The following is a 19,599-nucleotide window of genomic DNA, read 5'->3' on the forward strand; positions in this document are numbered from 1 at the left end:
AGACCTTGGCTCTCCTCAGGTTTGGGTTACTGGGGTTTGGAGAAAGAAACTTATGTCTCCTGCCAGACACAATTTTTAAATATTTATAACTTGGTCACCCGTTATCACTTTAAACCACTTTGTCCATGAAGGGTGACACTTGTATAGCAAGTCATATTTCATTATTAGGTGAAAACTTTTTTGAACAAGTGAAAACATTTGTCTTTAATGGTGATTAAATGCCTGACAAGTTAGAATCTTTACAGAGAACAGAATGAGCTAAGTGCAAAACCAGGTTTCCAAAAATAAATAACAAATGAATAAAGGAGATTAATGCACCAAGTATTTCCAAATCAGGAAACCCAAAACATCTTTAAAGTAAATTTAATCATTTTTTAGAAAACCCTACAAAGTGAAAGAATAAAGATATCCCTTCAATGTAATGTATGTAATCATCAACATATTGTTCACTTCTTTGCTTTTTTTTTTCTGCAGAAGCTTCCTTTCATTGAACATTTTTACCCTGGCAGCAGATCTACTCTGTATACACTTCCATGTATTAATCAGAGCTTTAGTTCAATACAGGACCCATGAAATGTTTTTAACTTGGTCCTTCGTGGGGTTAAATGTATTTGAATAGAAACAAAATAGCAAACCTTTATATATAGAGAAACAAAATATAAACTATATATACATATAAACAAAATAGAAAACATTTATGAGAATCATATTTGCGCAGTGCAAACCACAATATGCATTCTCTAAAGTAACTTTTGAGGCTTCCTTCTAAATCTATGGAACATATCATTGGTTTAAAAAAGGTAAAAGATTGTGTAAGTTGGCAGTAAGAGACAGAAGAAATTAAAAAAAAAAAAATTCCTAAGTAAATAGTCATGTTGAATAAATATGGTTAGGGCTGAAACTCATGAGTAAACCTGTAGCCATGCTGGAGGTACCCTACATTTCTTCTCCTTTCCATCTCTTGGTCACATTAATTCAGTGAACTTCACACTTTAATTGTTACCTTTAATTGTTACCTCACACTTTAATTGTTACCTCTCTAGTTGACTCTGTAGACAGTTTAAACATGTGTTGTTGTTTGAGATGTAGAAGTTCTGACTTTGGCATTAGGTTCAATTTTCACCCCATAGGAGATGATGGACCTAAATCTAATTATTTGTAGAGCTTGCTTAGATGGTTAATGGATGATAAAGCAATATGCAATAATTAGGAAAAGGTCAGCCGCATGATAAGTGAATTTTATAGACAAGGAAAAAATTTACCTGTGAATGAAAATTTTTAATGCTTTAAATAGAGCTTAAAATACATTGACTTAAGTTGAAAGTTTTTTGTTTGTTTGTTTGTTTTTAAGCTTATTTTTGTTGTTGTTGAACTTTCTTATAGCAGTTAAAAGTTCAGCGTGCCATATTGCTTTATCTCTTCTACCAGGTTGCATTTTCCTTGAAGATCATAACCATAATCATGTCTGATTTAGATTTTATCTCTGTGCCTGTAGAGGTCTCTGTTTAAGGTAGTCACTCAAATATTTGAACACAGAACCCCTATGGTAGCATTTTACAAAGTAGAATTGAAAGCATGCTTCCTCTAAGAAGATACCAGTCTGTATCAGGGTAGATGATGAGCAAGTATGTTTAGTTTTGAAACAACCATGTTCTTCAAAGCATCTACCTCTCTTGTATCCTTTTTAAAATTACTCTCATTAATTCAAGAATGAGAAGGATAGCTTTAAGGTAGGTCCTTTGGAGGAAAGTAATATTCTGTGTTCGTGTTTCTTAAATTCAGCCTCAAACAATGAATTGAGTCACAAGAAGAAAAAAAATCTCATGATATTAAAGGTCTAATAATTTTGTATACTCAAAAGTATAGTATGCATGCATACATGCTAAGTTGCTTCAGTTGTGTCCGACTCTGTGCAACCCTATGGACAGCAGCCCACCAGGTTCCTCTGTCCACAGGATTCTCTAGGTAAGAACACTGGAGTGGGTTGCCATTTCCTTCTCCTAAAGTATAGTATAAGATAATATAATAATTTTTTTCTTCAAGTGTTTGGAGTTGAAATTAGAAGGGTATGATAGCTTGGGAGTGATGGGCTTTTCTTTATCTGAATGTACAGTCAGAGGGTTCTGTGTTTTTGCTGAAGACTATGTAGTTGTTACTGTACTTATAATAACCCTCAAGTCACTTATTATCAGCATCTCAACAGCTTGTCTTGGAAAGTTATGAAAGCTCAGAGTTAATGACCGTGCCAAATTTTGGCAAGCAACCCAGACTCTCATCTGTAGTTCTGTACGGTGCTAAATCCATTCTAGATGTAATTATATGAGGTGAGACTTTGAGCAAAATACAAGCAGACACACACTAAATAAAATGGATGATGATTCCTTACTTTGTATTTTTTTAAAGTGGAAATAACTTTGTCTTGTTGAAAAGTGGATATCAGATGTCATAAATTATTTAGTAGCATATTTGAGATTAAAAAAATAGTATATATAAACTCAAGTCTGAAATTCCAAATCTAATTTAAACAACTTATGACTATTATTTCATCAATGCTCAAATTCATTTCCCTTCTCCACACTCCATACCCAATGTTCATATTCATATGCTAATAAATATACATATTAAACTAATATAACAGTAAACCTATAAGAATAATCATGGTTTGTTAAAGTATATAGTGAAATATATAAAACTTTTTATGTAGAAATGGAACTCTGTCAAAGATCCGACTAGACCATTTATATATAAAGAAGAAATGATAAATTTTTCAGTTTCTCACGTTACCTTTGTATGTGAAGTATTCATTTTCTAAGTATAAAAGCATTGCCATTATTATCTACATAAATGTCATTAGTAGGAAGAAGAAAGAAACTAGTAGCTTCACTCACTGTACCAAATTTCTTAAGTTTCAAAAAGAACTAGTGCTCAAAGGCCAAAATCATCTCCAAACCAATGAATAGAAAATACTAAGGCTTAGTCATCAACAGTAAAGGGATTAGAAACAGACTGAAGAGAGATACTGGCCATCTTATCTTAGCCCAGTCCCTACTCAGCCCCCCTTCACCTAGGCCAGTACACGCCAAACAAGCACCAAAAACAACCAATAAATGAAAGGAAACTCAAAGGTCACCGGGGGTCATTATTTTCACATACCTTTGAATAATGAGAGCATCACATGTCAGCTAGAGGAGAACAAAATGTCACATTCTCCAGCTAAAGGTCGGCCTCGGTCAAAGGTCACAGAAGGGAGGCCAGGAAATAACCTAAGAGGTTAAGCCTGGTGCACAAAGAAAGGTCACCAAATGTCAATGAAAGCATGCAGCTGTTTGGAGATGAAAACAACTGAGGCACCCTTTTGTGCTGACATCGGCCAGAAAAAATGTCTCTGCTGACATTTTTTTTTTTTAAGCTGGCAGTTTTATAGGACATTGCCATTAATGTACCCAACCCTGAATTAGCCTTTTTAAAAAGCAACAGTTTGGAAGTTAAGTGCAGCAGTTCCAAAGAGTCATAACCATGACATTTTTATTTCAAAAGATTAATACAGCCGTGGACTTCTAACACCAAATTTAGATTTCACAGTGACACTGTTAGAACGAGGCCTGAGGACAGGTAGCCATCAGTAACCAGTCTTTTCATATTTTTAAGAACTATTATTATTCTTCTAACTAAAAGGTACTCAGAAGCTTCAGCCTGTTACAGGACTGGGAGATATGAATGATTTCATATCTTACTGAGCTTGATAGTTCAAAGTTCTTTATCTAGTAATAAAATCCCTTCAAAGAAAAGAAAAAGTGACACATTTGCAACGCCATTTTACAGGAATTTGTGCAAAACACTTGCAGGATAAATCCTTATCTAAGTATCAATCCCTTTTTTAAAACAGTGATTTCCATTTTAAATACCAGCCCTAGGAGTAACAATGGTAGCAGATAGGAATAGGGCTCCCAAGTACTCTCTGATGTCAAACTCTACTAGAAAGAAATTCAAAGGAAACAGGTACCCTGAATTATTCAGCTGCTTAACTTATGGTTGATCTGTACTAGGTTTCTATGAATATGTGGATCTGTTTTACACACACACACACACACACACACACACACACACACACAAAACACCTGATACTGATCCAGAATTATCAGCTGTTTCCAGACAACACTGGAACATTCTTCATCTATAAACATCCTTTACTGATTCACAGGCACAAAACCATGTTTTAAATGCAAGATGTACTTTTCCATCCTCAGGGCTCCAACAAGTGGCCCCAGTTTGTGACTTGGGCACCTCCACTTTCTCTCCACAGATCTTTCTGAAACATTTGTACCTCCTTCTTAATCATCTTTGTTCCAATTCTACACATTCTTAAAAAGGAGAACACTGTGTATGTATAAAATAAAAATAATGAAAAGTTCTCATAGAAAATTGTAAAGACAATTTCAAAAGCAAGAGAAAACTCTTGCCTTGAATCTTTATTCCAGATAATTCTTTGTTTTTTTTGTTTGTTTGTTCCTTTATAAACTCCCAGGGAGACTGCCAAACAGTAACACTCACCCCAGGATTACTTCAGGACTCACCCAGAGGTAAAACTACCTTCCCACCTAATGGACCCTAGATGTATGAGGCCTGTCAGGAGAATGTCGTAAATCGTGGAGATGAGAAGGGAGGGGTGAGGAGAGCCACACAAACCCTCTGCACTTAGGAGAAGGAGTTATTTAACACATCAGGGAAGTGCATTTAATAAATGAAGTCAGTGACTCCAACATGTCATATTCGATCTATACAGAGGTTGCTGAACTTTCTTTAAAAAGTCATTTTTATGCTGGTAGCTTTTCTTATGAAATTTTCTACACCTCCAGTGTCTGAAATGGATATGTAAGCAGTGGATTGAGAAATAGCTAAGGTCGAAGTTAATAAGGAAAGCAGAAGGTCTAAAAGCAGGTTGTCTTTTTCTCCCCTTAGAGTTCAAGAGACTCCATATGATTTGGGCATGACATATTAATGTTTCTGACCCAGGGCTTTTTTTTTTTTTTTAATCTGCTTTCAAGTAACTGGTGTTTTTTGTTTGTGCTCAATTTTGTGTGACTCTTTGCAGCCCCAGGGGCTTGTATAGCCTGCCAGACTCCTCTGTCCACAGAATTTTCTAGGCAAGAATACTGGAGTGAGTTGCCATTTTCTACTCCAGGGAATCTTCCTGACTCAGGGAGGCATCTCTTGTGCCTCCTGGATTGGCAAGTGGATTTACCACTTGTGTCACCTAGAAAACCCAACTGATACTTATGCAGTAACAAATGTAAACGGTATTCCACTGCTGGAACTACAAAAACGAACTTTACCCTTCTAATTTCGTTCATGGGCCAGCCTTTAATGAAAGAATGATGGAGAAACTAGTCTAGGGAAAATCAAATAATAATCAAAGACTTGAGGGATCAAATAATGCCTTAAAATGTCAGAACCATAGAAGTAAAAGGATGTAGAAGCTGGCCAGCAGCAAAGAAAAAAGTGAGAATGTAGAATTAGATGACCCTCTGGGAAAAAAGAAAGCTAAATATTCTGCAGAATATCGACACATACCAAACTGCATGGCTATTTTGGAAAATGTTTTATACCTCCTCAGTCTTTCTGGATCACTTTCGTTTTAAGTTGTAAGCATAAACACAAGAGTGTAACACTCCCCCTAAATCAACAAACAGGTCTGGTGCTCCATAGGGATTTAATTGAAACTTGGAACAGGGAAGCTCATCAGAAGAACATGAATCAAATTTAAGATTCATATCTACTCTAAAATGGATACTATAGCTTCTCTGATAAAACATCCCCTCATCTTCAGATGCAAAGTTTATCTTTATATGATGCTCTTGAACTTGGAAACAAAAAACATAACAAAAAAATAAGCAAGCAAACCAAACCCCCTGAATACTGCAAAGAAAAAGAAATCTCCTTGATTTTAGAAGGCTTGGAAAAGTCACACTTATCTTACTTCATGTACACGGTACTTGTTGATAGAAAAAAAATAATAATAGATCCCAATACCTGAAAATTTGTGTATTTGCATACTTATGTGCCAATTTTTCTCTAAATGCCTTGAAATAGTCGACTCTTCTGCTCTATATTAACTTGACTTTTTTTTTTTTTTTTTGCCAAGTCATGGTTCTTTTTCTAGTATCTGAAAATGTGCCAAACTAAATGTCAGTGCCTCCATAAGAAAGATTTAGAGTTCCTTTCGGAGCAGACAGAAGCCTCAAATGACAAACATGCTTATTCTGAACGTCCCTCCTGCAGGTGTGACTTACCCCAAAACAAGGTCCGAGAAGGCAGCAGAGAGAGCTACAATTTGACTTGACATTCATTCCTGAGTATTTCCTTTGTTGTCCCTGGATTATCATTCTGTGGAAGAGAGAGAGAGAGCGCGCGCACGCGCAAGGCAAGCGCCTGTTCTCAGGTACCTCTGGCTGATAGCCCTACCTAGAGAGAATGGGCCCCAGATTTCGCTTTATGCAAAGCTTCCGATAGAGCCTAAAACTGTATAAAGCGTTGCAGGGGCAAGTTTTGAAGTCTTTCCTCAGGCCAAACTCTGGCTGAACAATTTGCCCCATACTCCTCCTTATCTATCCTTTTAGCTAAAACTTAGCAATCAAACACTGCCGCAGAATGGCTGGCGTGGCCCAGGCGAGGTGAGAGGTCCAGGCAAGGTCCAGGCTCCTTTCCTCCATCAATTCTAAGATAAGTCTAGGGGATGAAAGAACAGGAGGAGTCTGGCATGGGAATGTTTTAGCACTCAGTCAACCTTTATTGTTTACCTGTTAGAAGGCAAAGGCAGTTCTGGGTATTAAGAATACAATCATGAAGTCATGTTTTCCAATATTCAGGGTGTTTAACAAGAGGGTTAGAACACTAGCCTGGAGGTCCCAGCAACACTGCCTGCTGTTAAATTTTACTTCCTCCGTGGGTCACCACCACCCTGGAGACTGAGGGTACAAAGCATTTATCTCCGTGAAAAACAATTTCCTGTCTCCCGGACTGACTGCCCTCTCCTGCCTTGAGCCCACTTTGTGTCACATACTGATGGTTTAGGGGATAACTAAGGCAGCACTGGGGAATTTAAGAATATAATCTCTATATAGCATATAAATAATATGTTTATTTTCAGATTCTCGATGAACATAGAAGTTTCAGAGCCATTCTCATTTTTCTCTTAGACTTCTTCTATTGTGTGGAAAAAAGAATCTCCCAAATAGCAATGAGACCTTCCACCATGGAGAATTCCCCTCCTTGTCCTTCTGCTCCTCTCTTTAGATCTCCTTTCTAAAGCTTTATTTCACAGCATCTGAACCTGATTGCATTTGCCCACCGTCCACTGGTATGACTTTTCTGGTAGAGGCAATTGCTCGTCCTCTTTCCAACCTACTGTTTTTGACTTTCATGACCTACTTCTCATTTACCAAGCAGTCCCAACAGATTTCCACCATGCATTTCCAACACTGAGAATAACATTGATTTTGAAACTCAGCTCTATCACTTAGAGAAACATCCTGAATACACCCAATCACCCAATTTAAGGAAGTAAGACTTCACTAACAAAGAGAGAGGGGAATGACCTAGTTTAAACTAAAATACTAAAAAATTCTACTTATTCTCAATCCAAAGGTGAAAAAGTGAAGAAAATGAGTCATAAAGAAAATGAACGACCTCCTCTTGTAACCTTTCCATTAGAGGAATGGACAATGCTTGGGTAATGATGTTCAATTTATTCATAAGAAGAAAAAGGGGTGTTTTTTTCTGTATGGTTCCCTTGGGAGGGGCTCTTTGGCAAGTGAAGATTTTCTGAATGTATCAGGGACAATTTCTTTACACAGGTCTGCAAAGGTCCCTTCACTCCTAGCATTTCCCCCATCTGTTTTCATCTTTCCCCTCTAAATGAAATAGATGTCTATGTACATAATTTTTAAGCCAAATACAGAAGTGGAACAGCATGTAAGTCCCATTTTTTGGTATTATGACATTATTGTAATTATGGTATTATATATTTTGGTATCAATGGTATTATCTGACCATTAAATTGAAAACAATCTTTAAAAAAAATAAAAAATAAATTGAAAACAATCTTTAAGGAAGGCTAGTTGACTCCCGCATCCTGGGAAGATAGAGAATTCATTCTGCATAGGGCCTAAATGAAGAGACGTTAATGATAGGACTCATTACAAAGTTGTGGACAGGATTTCGGGAACAAATAAGAGCTAGTGAGTCTCCCAGGGATGGCAACGTTACTACTTCTTAGGCTGAAGGGACCAGGAGAAGAAATAGAGGTTGCCAGAACCCAGTGAGAACTGTAACCATGGAAGAAGGACTCCCAATCAGAGCTGTAGTTTCGGAGAAACTGCCCAAGATGCTAAAGCAGGGGAGGAGCAGGGAAGAAATACCCTGGCTTTTCTCTCCTCCAATCTGTTGATCTTTTGCCAACGCTTCCTATGGGCCAAAATAAATCAGTAATTTGCCAGCAAATAGAGCTGCTGCAGAGGTAAACCTCCTAAGGCACAAAGCAGAGAGGAGATGGATGCAAAATGAGTTTGTAGCAAGCAGTAAGCCGTAAATATAATAGCACCAAACCTTCCCTTTAAATATTTGTTATTTTTATTGTTGTTGTTGCATTGTGAAAGACCCTTACATATTCTGGATACAAGATCCTTATCAGATATGCAATTTGCAAATATTGTCTCCCATTCTGTAGTCTCCTTTTTTTCACTTTCTTAATAGTGTGCTTTGGTGCATGGAAGTTTTTAATTCTGATGAAGTCCAATTTGCCTGTTTTTTTCTTTGTTGCTTGTGCTGTCAGTGTCATATAAAATAATCTAGCTAAATCTAAGATCAAGATTTACCTGCATGTGTTCTTCTAAGGATTTTATAGTTTTAGTTCTCATCTTCAGACTGCTGATCCATTTTAAGTTAATTTCTGTTGAGGTATGGCTTCCCTATTGGCTCAGATGGTAAAGAATCTGCCTGCTATGCGGGAGACCTAGGTTCCATCCCTGGGTCAGGAAGATCCCTGGAAGAGGGCATGGCGACCCACTCCAGTATTCTTTCCTGGAGAATCCCCACTGTCCATAGGGTCGAGAAGAGTCAGACATGACTGAGTGACTAAGCACATACATAAGGTATTGGCTATAGATTCAAGCTCATCTTTTTTTATGTGAATAGCCAGTTGTACCAATACAATTGTTGAACAGACTATTCTCTCCTCATTTAATGATTCTGGCATTTATATTGAAAAATAATTGCTATATGGGTTTATTTCTGACAGTTCTATCCACTGGATTATGTGTCTGTCCTTGTACCACTACCACATTGTTTTGATGTAGATTTGTAGTAAGTTTGGATATTAAGTATACATGGCAAGCCACTCCAGTACTCTTGCCTAAAGAATCCCATGGACGGATGAGCCTGGTAGGCTGCAGTCCATGGGGTTGCTTAGAGTGGACATGACTGAGTGACTTCACTTTCACTTTTCACTTTCATGCATTAGAGAAGGAAATGGCAACCCACTCCAGTGTTCTTGCCTGGAGAATCTCAGGGACAGGGGAGCCTGGTGAGCTCCCATCTCTGGGGTCGCAGAGTCAGACACGACTGAAGCAGCTTAGCAGCAGCAGTATACAAACACTAATTTTTTAAACTTCTTTTTCATTATTGTCTTGGTTAATTGGGTCCTCTTGCAATTCTAATGGCAATTCAAGTTCTAGATTATGTGAAGTTCTGACCAGTTCTCCATCTTTTAAGATCCTTAGGTTTTGTCTCATATAATCACATGTAGTCTAGTAATATCAATGTTGCAGTTTAGATGGTTCTGAAAATCACCTGTAGGTCAGCCAGCACTCTTTGCTGTGGATTCATACTCCAGTTCAGTTTAGCTTCTCTTGCCAGCTTAGCAACGTGAGTGAGTGAGTGTGCCTTTGGACATGAAGATCATGGCATCTGGTCCCATCACGTCATGGGAAATAGATGGGGAAACAGTGGAAACAGTGTCAGACTTTATTTTTTTGGGCTCCCAAATCACTGCAGATGGTGACTGCAGCCATGAAATTAAAAGACGCTTACTCCTTGGAAGGACAGTTATGACCAACCTAGATAGTATATTCAAAAGCAGAGACATTACTTTGCCAACAAAGGTCCGTCTAGTCAAGGCTATGGTTTTTCCTGTGGTCATGTATGGATGTGAGAGTTGGACTGTGAAGAAAGCTGAGCACTGAAGAATTGATGCTTTTGAACTGTGATGTTGGAGAAGACACTTGAGAGTCCCTTGGACTGCAAGGAGATCCAACCAGTCCATTCTCAAGGAGATCAGCCCTGGAATTTCTTTGGAAAGAATGATGCTAAAGCTGAAACTCCAGTACTTTGGCCACCACATGTGAAGAGTTGACTCATTGGAAAAGACCCTGATCCTGGGAGGGATTGGGGGCAGGAGGAGAAGGGGACGACAGAAGATGAGATGGTTGGATGGCATCACCGACTCAATGGACATGAGTTTGAGTGAACTCTGGGAGTTGGTGATGGACAGGGAGGCCTGGCGTGCTGCGATTCATGGGGTCACAAAGAGTCGGACACGACTGAGCGACTGAACTGAACTGAACTGAAATCTTTTCTTCAGCAATTAAAATGCTTTTCAATAAATGGATTTTTTATTTGCTTTACTCTATTGTAAGAAATGAATGTCTTTTTGTAGAATTTTTGTAGAAATTAAAGGGGAAGGCAATGGCACCCCACTCCAGTACTCTTGCCTGGAAAATCCCATGGACGGAGGAGCCTGGTAGGCTGCAGTCCATGGGGTCGCTAAGAGTCGGACACGACTGAGAGACTTCAGTTTCACTTTTCACTTTCATGCATTGGAGAAGGGAATGGCATCCCACTCCAGTGTTCTTGCCTGGAGAATCCCAGGGATAGGGGAGCCTGGTGGGCTGCTGTCTATGGGGTTGCACAGAGTTGGACATGACTGAAGTGACTTAGTAGTAGTAATAGTATATTTACAAAAATTATATCATGGAAGCTATCATATAGTTCTGACTTAGTTGATACTGTTATGGACTGAATGCTTGTGTCTCCCCTGCATTCACATGTTAAAATTCTAGCCCTTTATATTGATGTGATGAAATTTAAAGGTGGGGCCTTTGGGAGAGAATTAGGTCATGGGGGAAGAGCCCTCATGAATGGGATTGAAGCCTTTAAAAAAAAGAGAGAGAGACCAGAGAGCTAGCTCACTTTCTCTGTCATGTGAAAACACTGAAGACTACTGTCTTTGAACCAGGAAGCTAGTCCTTGCCAGACACTGAATCTGATGGCAACTTGATCTTGGACTTCCCAGCCTCCAGAACTGTTAGAAATGTCTGTGGTTTAAGCCGTCCAGTTGATGGTAGGTTTGTTATAACAGCCTGAATTAACCAAGATAATATTTCACTACCACATGTTGTTGTTCAGTCGCTAAGTCATGCCAGGCTCTTGACAACCCCAAGGATTGTAGCCCGCCAGGCTCCTCTGTTCATGGGATTTCCCAGGCAAGCATACTGGAATGCATTGCCATTTCCTTTTCCAGGGTTTGATTCACTCCAGGGTTCAATTATAGAATGTACTACAAATGGATTCTGATGTATCCCTGGTTGTTTTAGCTTCAAAATAGATGCTAGACAGACTCTGATAGAAGTACTCATGCTCAGTCATGTCCAACTCTTTTGAGACCCCATGAATGTAGCCTTCCTCTGTCCATGAAATTTTCCAGGTAATAATAGTGGAATAGTGTCATTTCCTTCTCCAGGAAATCTTCCCAACCCAGGGATCAAATCTGCATCTCTTTCATCCCCTGCATTGGAAGGTGGATTCTTTACCACTGCACCAGCTGGGAAGCCCAGCTTTGAAATAAGAGTAACTAAAACTGCTACTGTGGGAAATTCAATGTAAACTTGAATATTGCTTGAGATGTATGACTTTATTTAAAAGTCGTCCTTCAAAACTCACTGCAACATTGCTACTTTCCAGGTCCTACCATCAAAAAAGTTTCTCTGATATGGATGACACTGAAAACAACAAAAACATTTCATTATTTTTGGTGTTTACCTCATTGAAATGAGTATTTTGCTTCACCATTCTCAATGTATATGTTTTACTGTTGGCCATTAATTAGTGTTGAAGCAAAACCAACTAGAAGTAACCTGAAGCTGTGTTCAGATATTTCACTCTGCTGGATTCCTATGCATGAAACCATGGGAACTCTAAAAGAAGAGCAGAAAAATTAAGTTCCAAGGAAGCCCACATGGGGTATCTATAATAGGCAAGCTCAGACTAAATCAACACAGTAAAAGTCCAGGAGAGATATAATTTCATTATGAAAACAACTAAAATAGGACTTTAAAGTGCATTGAACCTCTATTCTTCAAAGTACTGATTCTGTTGAAGCAAACTGCTGATGCCAGTTACTTATTGATCCAGTTCAGGCACTGATTATCCTATGTCTGTTCAATCATCAGGTTTCTGCCTTCTGAAAGTTTGAGAAAGACTTTTCTAAAGTTAAAATTCAAGTTATTCAACAGCAAAGGAAACCATAAAAAAAGACAATATACAGAAGATACTTTCAAATGATTCAACAGACAAGGGCTTAATTTCCAAAATATATAAATAGCTCATACAACTCAACAACAAAAAACAACCCAATGGAAAAAGGGGCAGAAGACCTAAATAGACATTTCTTCAAAGAAGACATACAGATGGCCAAGAGACACATGAAAAGATGCTCAATATCACTAATCATTAGAGATACATAAATCAAAACTACAATGAGTTACCACCTCATACCAGTCAGAATGTCTATCATAAAAAGTCTACAAATAACAAGTGCTAAACAGGATATAGAGAAAAGAGAACTCTTCCACACTGTTGGTAGGAATGTAGGTTAGAAAAACAGTATGGAGGTTTCTCAGAAAACTAAAATTAGAATTAGTATATGATCCAGCAACCCCAACCCTGGGAATATACCAGGACAAAACTTTAATTCAAAAATATACTTGCACCCCGTGTTCATAGCAGCAGTATCCACAATAACCAAAACATGGAAACAACATAAATGTCCATTGACACACAAATGGATAGAGAAGATATGGTATCCAAATACAACGAAATACTACTCAGCCATAAAAAAAGAATGTAATAATGCCATTTGCAGCAACTTGAATGCAACTAGAGATTATCATACTAAGTGAAGTAAGCCAAAAGGAGAAAGATAAATACCATATGCTGCTGCTGCTGCTGCTGCTAAGTCACTTCAGTCGTGTCCAACTCTGTGCGACCCCACAGATCCCACAGCCCACCAGGCTCCTCTGTCCCTGGGATTCTCCAGGCAAGAACACTGGAGTGAGTTGCCATTTCCTTCTCCAATGTATGAAAGTGAAAAGTGAAAGTGAAGTTGCTCAATCTTGCCTGACTCTTAGCGACATCCTGGACTGCAGCCCACCAGGCTCCTCCGTCCATGGGATTTTCCAGGCAAGAGTACTGGAGTGGGGTGCCATTGCCTTCTCCAAATACCATATCATATTGCTTATGTGTGAAATCTAGAATATGGAGCAAATGAATTATCCACAAAATGGAAACAGACTCATAGACATAGAGAACAGGCTTGTGATTGCCAAGGGCAGGGGGATGGGGAGGGATGGACTGGAAGTTTGGGGTTGGTAGATGCAAACTATTACATTTCAAATGGATAAACAGCAAGGTATTAAAGTGTAACACAGGAAACTATATTCAATACCTTGTGACAAGCCATAATGGAAAAGAATATATAAAAAAGAATGTATATGTGCACGTGTGTGTGTGTGTATAAATGAGTCACTTTTCTGTACAGTGGAGATCAACACATTGTAAATCAACTATGCTTCAATGGAAAAAAAAAACATAATACAAAAATAAAGAAAATGCAAATTATTCAGAATAGGTAGCTGTTCAACTGTTAACCAGGTGCTTTACACATAATATTTTATAAACTATGTTGAGATATATTCATCGAACACATCAATTACCTTTCATACTGACAAAAGTAATTTTTGTCTGATGTCTCATAAAGTGTTCATATAAAAATAATAGCCTAGAGGAGTAGGAATGTGTGGAGGAGGGAGGGAGATTCAAGAGGGAGGGGACATATGCACACCTATGGTTAATTCATATTGATATATGACAGAAATCAAACCAATATTGTAAAGCAACTATCAATCAATTAAAAGTAAATACATATTAAAAATAAATAAATAAATTATACCACTATTTACCAATTTTAGACAAGAACTTGTCCTGACTACTTACCACATTTTTGTCCCATTAACAGCAAATTTCATTCTGTCCTTTGAATTTGAGACATTTAGGGCTTTGTTCTGCTCTCAAACTTCTCGCTATTATGATACTTCGGGTCAGGCTTACTGTACATGAATGCAATAGTTGTATCATTATATTATAAGAAGCTAATTGTATTGCTTATGCTAATGAATTATTCATGGTATAATCACATAAATTCACTCCATACTGATGCTTTATTTTGCATACTAATTTGAACATGGTACATTTTTCACATTTTGATCTAGAATGATCTCAGATAATGACCTGTTTTGGATACTTGGTTTTACATTGACCTCAGTATTCCTCTTTTCTCTAAACATTGCTCCATGAATGTATTTATTTCACCAGGGTGGTATAGGTCATTCAGAGGCAGGGCTCCACTAATAATTTTTAATGCCTTCCAATTATGGCTTATTAATAGGATTTCCAAGATAGTTCCCTCAACATAAAGCATGTGTTACCCAGGACCTTCCAAATACAGACATTTCATATTCTGTCTTCTCTTTCTAACTCACATGTCCCAAACTCATCATTCTCCCTAGCCTTGCTCAACCCCTGAATTGTTCATTTAATTACTCTTTCCTAACTTGTTCTTTGATCCATCCATGCCAACAAGTCACTTACAGATAATCCTAACATTTTACATGTGGAAAAAATGACTCAGTGTTGACCAGTGGCTGTGCATGCTATTTGTCCTGACTTGTCCTACTCAACTCAAACCCCCACACAGTTATCAAATTAATTTTTCTCCAACCACTAATGATAGCAAATGTTTCCTCTGCATCAGAATCTGCTGTGGCTTATTACCCACTATCCATGTTAAAATGTGGCTACTTAGTACTATTGATAATAGTCAAGACATGGAGACAACATAAATGCCCATCAACACGTGAACGGATAAAGGTGTGGTACATACGTAGGATGGAATATTAGCCATAAAAATGAAATACTGTCATTTGGGGCAACATGGATGGACCTCGAGACTATCATGCTAAGTGAAGTAATTCAAAGACAAATATTATATGGTATCACTTATATGTAGAAGCTAAAACATGACACAAATGAGCTACTAAACAGAAAGAGACTCAGACACAGAGAACAGATTTGTGGTTGCAACAGGGAAGGAGGTGGGGAGGGAAGGATCAGGAGTTTGGGATTAGCAGACACAAACTATCATGTATAGGATGGATAAACAACAAGGTCCTACTGTAGAGCATGGGGAATTATTTTCAATATTCTACGATAAACCTTCATGAAAAAGAATGTATATGCGTGTCTATGTATGACTGAGTCACTTTGCAATGAAACATAAATTAATACAACATGGTAAATCAACTGTACTTTGATAAAATAAGCATCTGCTTAGCGTTCGAGTCCTCCCTAAAGCACCCACTCTTCCTACTGATCTTACTTTATCTTCCCTTCTAGGTTGATCAGTCTGCTCACTGCTTCAGAAACACAGCAAGTTCATACCACTACCTACACCTTATTTACCCCAACTACAATTTCCTAAGCTTATTTGTACCTATGAAATACTTTATGTTTTCTCAAGGCCCAGCCATCTAGGCTGTGCAGTATCCTTGAACTATTCCAACTTTCAGTTTTACCTGATTTCTCCTTAGCACCTGCCATACTGCAGTATTTTATTATATGCCTTTTTATATTTACTCTTTATTGTTGCCTTTTACCCTTATTTCATGTATTTTAATTTTTTCCTAACAAGATTATAAAATGTTTGAAGATCTGAACCTTATCACATATTAATTCTGCTTCTCCCTTTGAAAGGATGAATAAATTCTTGCTGCCTATAGAATCTCACATGTCATAAGTGCTAATAACCATTTATTTTATTTGACTGATTATGAATTCCTGTCATGGCAGGTGTTGACGTGTACATAATACCATTATGGAGGATCCAAATGACCAAGCTACATTTCAAATTGTTGGTAGTACTCTAAGCAAACATATTTATCATAAAATGGAATAGTGATTTTTTATTTATGAGAGTCTGGAGTTGGAAAAGTATTTGACCTATCTTTCTTTAATTGGAAATATCTAACATCAGCCTTTTGGATGGGAGGATAATTTGATTGCACTATCTGCTATTCATTTGATGGCTGAGGTGGATTTAGTTATCAGGCTGGCTGGCCAGGTATAACTTTCATTCCTGGATGCTAAAGTTATGAGATAGAATTTAGAGGCTGAGCAGCTCACTTGGAGGAGAAGGACCATTTTATAGACAAGAGTATCAATGAAACCACCTCCTTGTTATCATCTTTGGAAGACGAGAGCAACCATTAGTAATTTTACACACTAAATGTCGTATCAATGCTTAGCTATTACACAGATTTGCAAGGTTTCTATTTAAGTCCTTGGATTGCAGTGCCTTAAATTAATGTAAATATCCTTTCAAAACAGTAAAGTTTCCTTGGAGTATATAAGAGTTAGACTAAAAATTTTATCAAGGGAAGCTAGAGGCCATGTCTATCTTATGTATATTATGTCTTTAAGACATCAATAAACAAACGTGGGAATATATTAATATATTCAAATGTTACACAAGTACTGTGGACTCCATCCAGTTACAGAGGTATTCTCATTGATATTAAATTCTGCATTTATTTTCCCAAACCATCCTTCTACCTAACTCCAAGAAGTCAAGTGCTTTGTAGTGTTTACCTTCTCAAATATTTCTAACATCTCCAGGGACACTTGTTAGTATTTGCTACTTGCTGCCATGGCTAGAAAGTCAGGACTTTCTGATCTTTAGATCTTGGATGCATGGAAGAAATACTTTAAGGTTAAAATACTGTTTCCATGACGACTGCTGTCATGGCCACCAGGAAAATCTCCCCATGTGATGTCGGTGAAATTGGACCTATGCCTCTATGACTGAAAGTGGAGGGTCACTGAGTAGTATAAAGGATGTCCATTCTGTATTAGACTTAGCTAAGGCTTCTATAGCAATTTTGCTTGCACCTCAAGAGTTAGGGCACTCAGCTCCCCAGCACTCTCATTCACCCCCATAGAGCTAGAGAGCCAGGATGCCAAAATTCCAGGACTGAACACCAAGACCACTTCCAGGCTGAGACTCTGCGTCCAGGAGCATCTTTCCCACCAGTGACACATGGGCTATCTTGCATCCCAATGTCAGTGAAATTGCAACCAGCGTTGCCTAAAATGTAAGATTTTTCTTCTATTGGGAGAATTGATATGCTTAGAATGTGATTCAAAGACAAAACCCTTTCACGGCAAAATGAAGGTTAAAATGTTTCTTGTCAGGTATACTTAACCTGGGGTCCTAGAACAAGGCTGCTTGAGTTCCAAATTTTTACTTTGATGGATCACCTAATTAACATATGAATTAGAATTGTTTGGTCCACTTCCCATAATTAGTTGGCAAACTATACCCACAGCCGTTAACCCCCTCCCCGCCCTCCCCTGGGCCCTGTTGCTGGGTCCATAGTGCTGGATTAGACCATATTTCTCCTCTTTCTTTGGGATCACTCCCTTCTGCCCCCACCCCAATCAGAAGTGGCTGAACTCTCTTGGCGGATGGATCTTTCTCTTCTTCTTTCAGTTCCTATGCAGAGGAGTGGTCACAAATGTGGATGAAATTGTTACAGGAAGGAGGACTCCTTCCAGGGCCTGAGAGTGGGCTCTTGTGTAACACTCAGAAGGAATTGTCTGAGGAGACACTGTGATGACAATACAAGAGACTTTATTGGGAAGGGGAGCCTGGGTGGAGTGTAGCAGAGTAAGGGAACCCAAGACAACTGCTCTGCCATGTGGCTCACAACCTCAGTGTTTATAATAATGAGGTTGGTTTCTGGGTTGTCTCTGGCCAATGATTTCCATTTCAACTTAGGGCCTTTCCTGGTGACAAGCACATCTTTTAGCCAAGATGAATTCTAGAAGAAGGAGTCTGGGAAGTTGCTTGGCTCCTCCCTCTTTTGGCCCTGCCTGAATTCTTCTGGTTAGCTGTTGACTATAGCACCATATTCCTTATTGGGACCTTCTATTGTGAGACAACTCAGGCAAGTGGTTGTCATGGTGGCTGGCCAAGGTGGATGGTTTCAGTCAATAGTTTCTTATAAAATGATCATGAATATAATATACAACACCAGAGTGCTACTATTTTAAAAGTAATATGAAGCAAAATGCACAAGAACTTCATGTGCAGGTTTCATTGTCTGAGACTAACAAATAAAAGAGAAACACTGGTGAGAACTTAAATGACAGGTGCTGCTGTTCACTGAAAAACATGCCCCCGTGTTTTCTGCAGTGCATTGTAAAAATGGATGCTGGAAGAGCCAGGAAGACTATAGATCTATTCATTTAATATTTAATATAAACAAGTTCAGTTCAGTTCAAAGCCTTATATTAAACCTTTGTAGAGCTGGATGAATTCTTTTCTGGGTGATAAGAGGCAGTAATATTTTTCCTTCATCAAGAATGGGGAAAAAATAAGTAGATACAGACTTTTTTGGAAGAAATAAGAAGTTATACAAAATAACAGTGCCCTGGATACATGACCTCTGTCCTATAAGTTGTCGGGTAATTTAATAGATCAGAAACAAAAAGAAAACCATTCTCTATATACAGCTTTGGCATTTGTCAAGATCCAAAAGGGATGTTTAATAAGGACTTCAAAATAACTTCACACATAGAAGAAAGGGAAAAGAGGGGAGGAGGATTTGAATGATGCTGTCCAAGATTTATCACCAGAAGTAGGGACCAACTTTGGAAACTTATGCCCCTCTGATAGCCAAATATTTTAGTAATAACAGAAATTATATCCCTAAAAGAATTGAAAGATACCTACTAGGTACCCAGTGGTAAAGAATCTGCATGACAATGCAGGAGACACAAGAGACTCAGGTTCAATCCCTGGGTTGCAAAAATACCTGGAGTAGGAAATGGCAACCCACTTCTGTGTTTTTGCCTAGGACATTCCACGGACAGAGGATCCTGGTGGGCTATAGTCCAAAGGGTTACAAAGAGTCAGACGTGACACAGCAGGCACGCATACACTTATGCACACTGTGTAAGGCCAGATTCTTTCATGGACATTACCCCATCTCATCTCTTTAAATCCTCAGTATTGCTACCCCCTTGTTTAGACACTGAGACTGGAGTTCAAAGCATTTAAGTGATTTCTCCAGACTCAGTAAGTAGGGGTCAGAGGTAGAATTCTAATCCAGGATGAACTCTAGAACCCATGCTTTTTTGGCCTTAATATAA

This window comes from Bos grunniens, chromosome 1 (genome assembly GCF_055505025.1).
Source record: "Bos grunniens cultivar Pamir isolate PY7600 chromosome 1, Bosgru_T2T1.0, whole genome shotgun sequence".
Taxonomy (NCBI): Eukaryota; Metazoa; Chordata; class Mammalia; order Artiodactyla; family Bovidae; genus Bos; species Bos grunniens.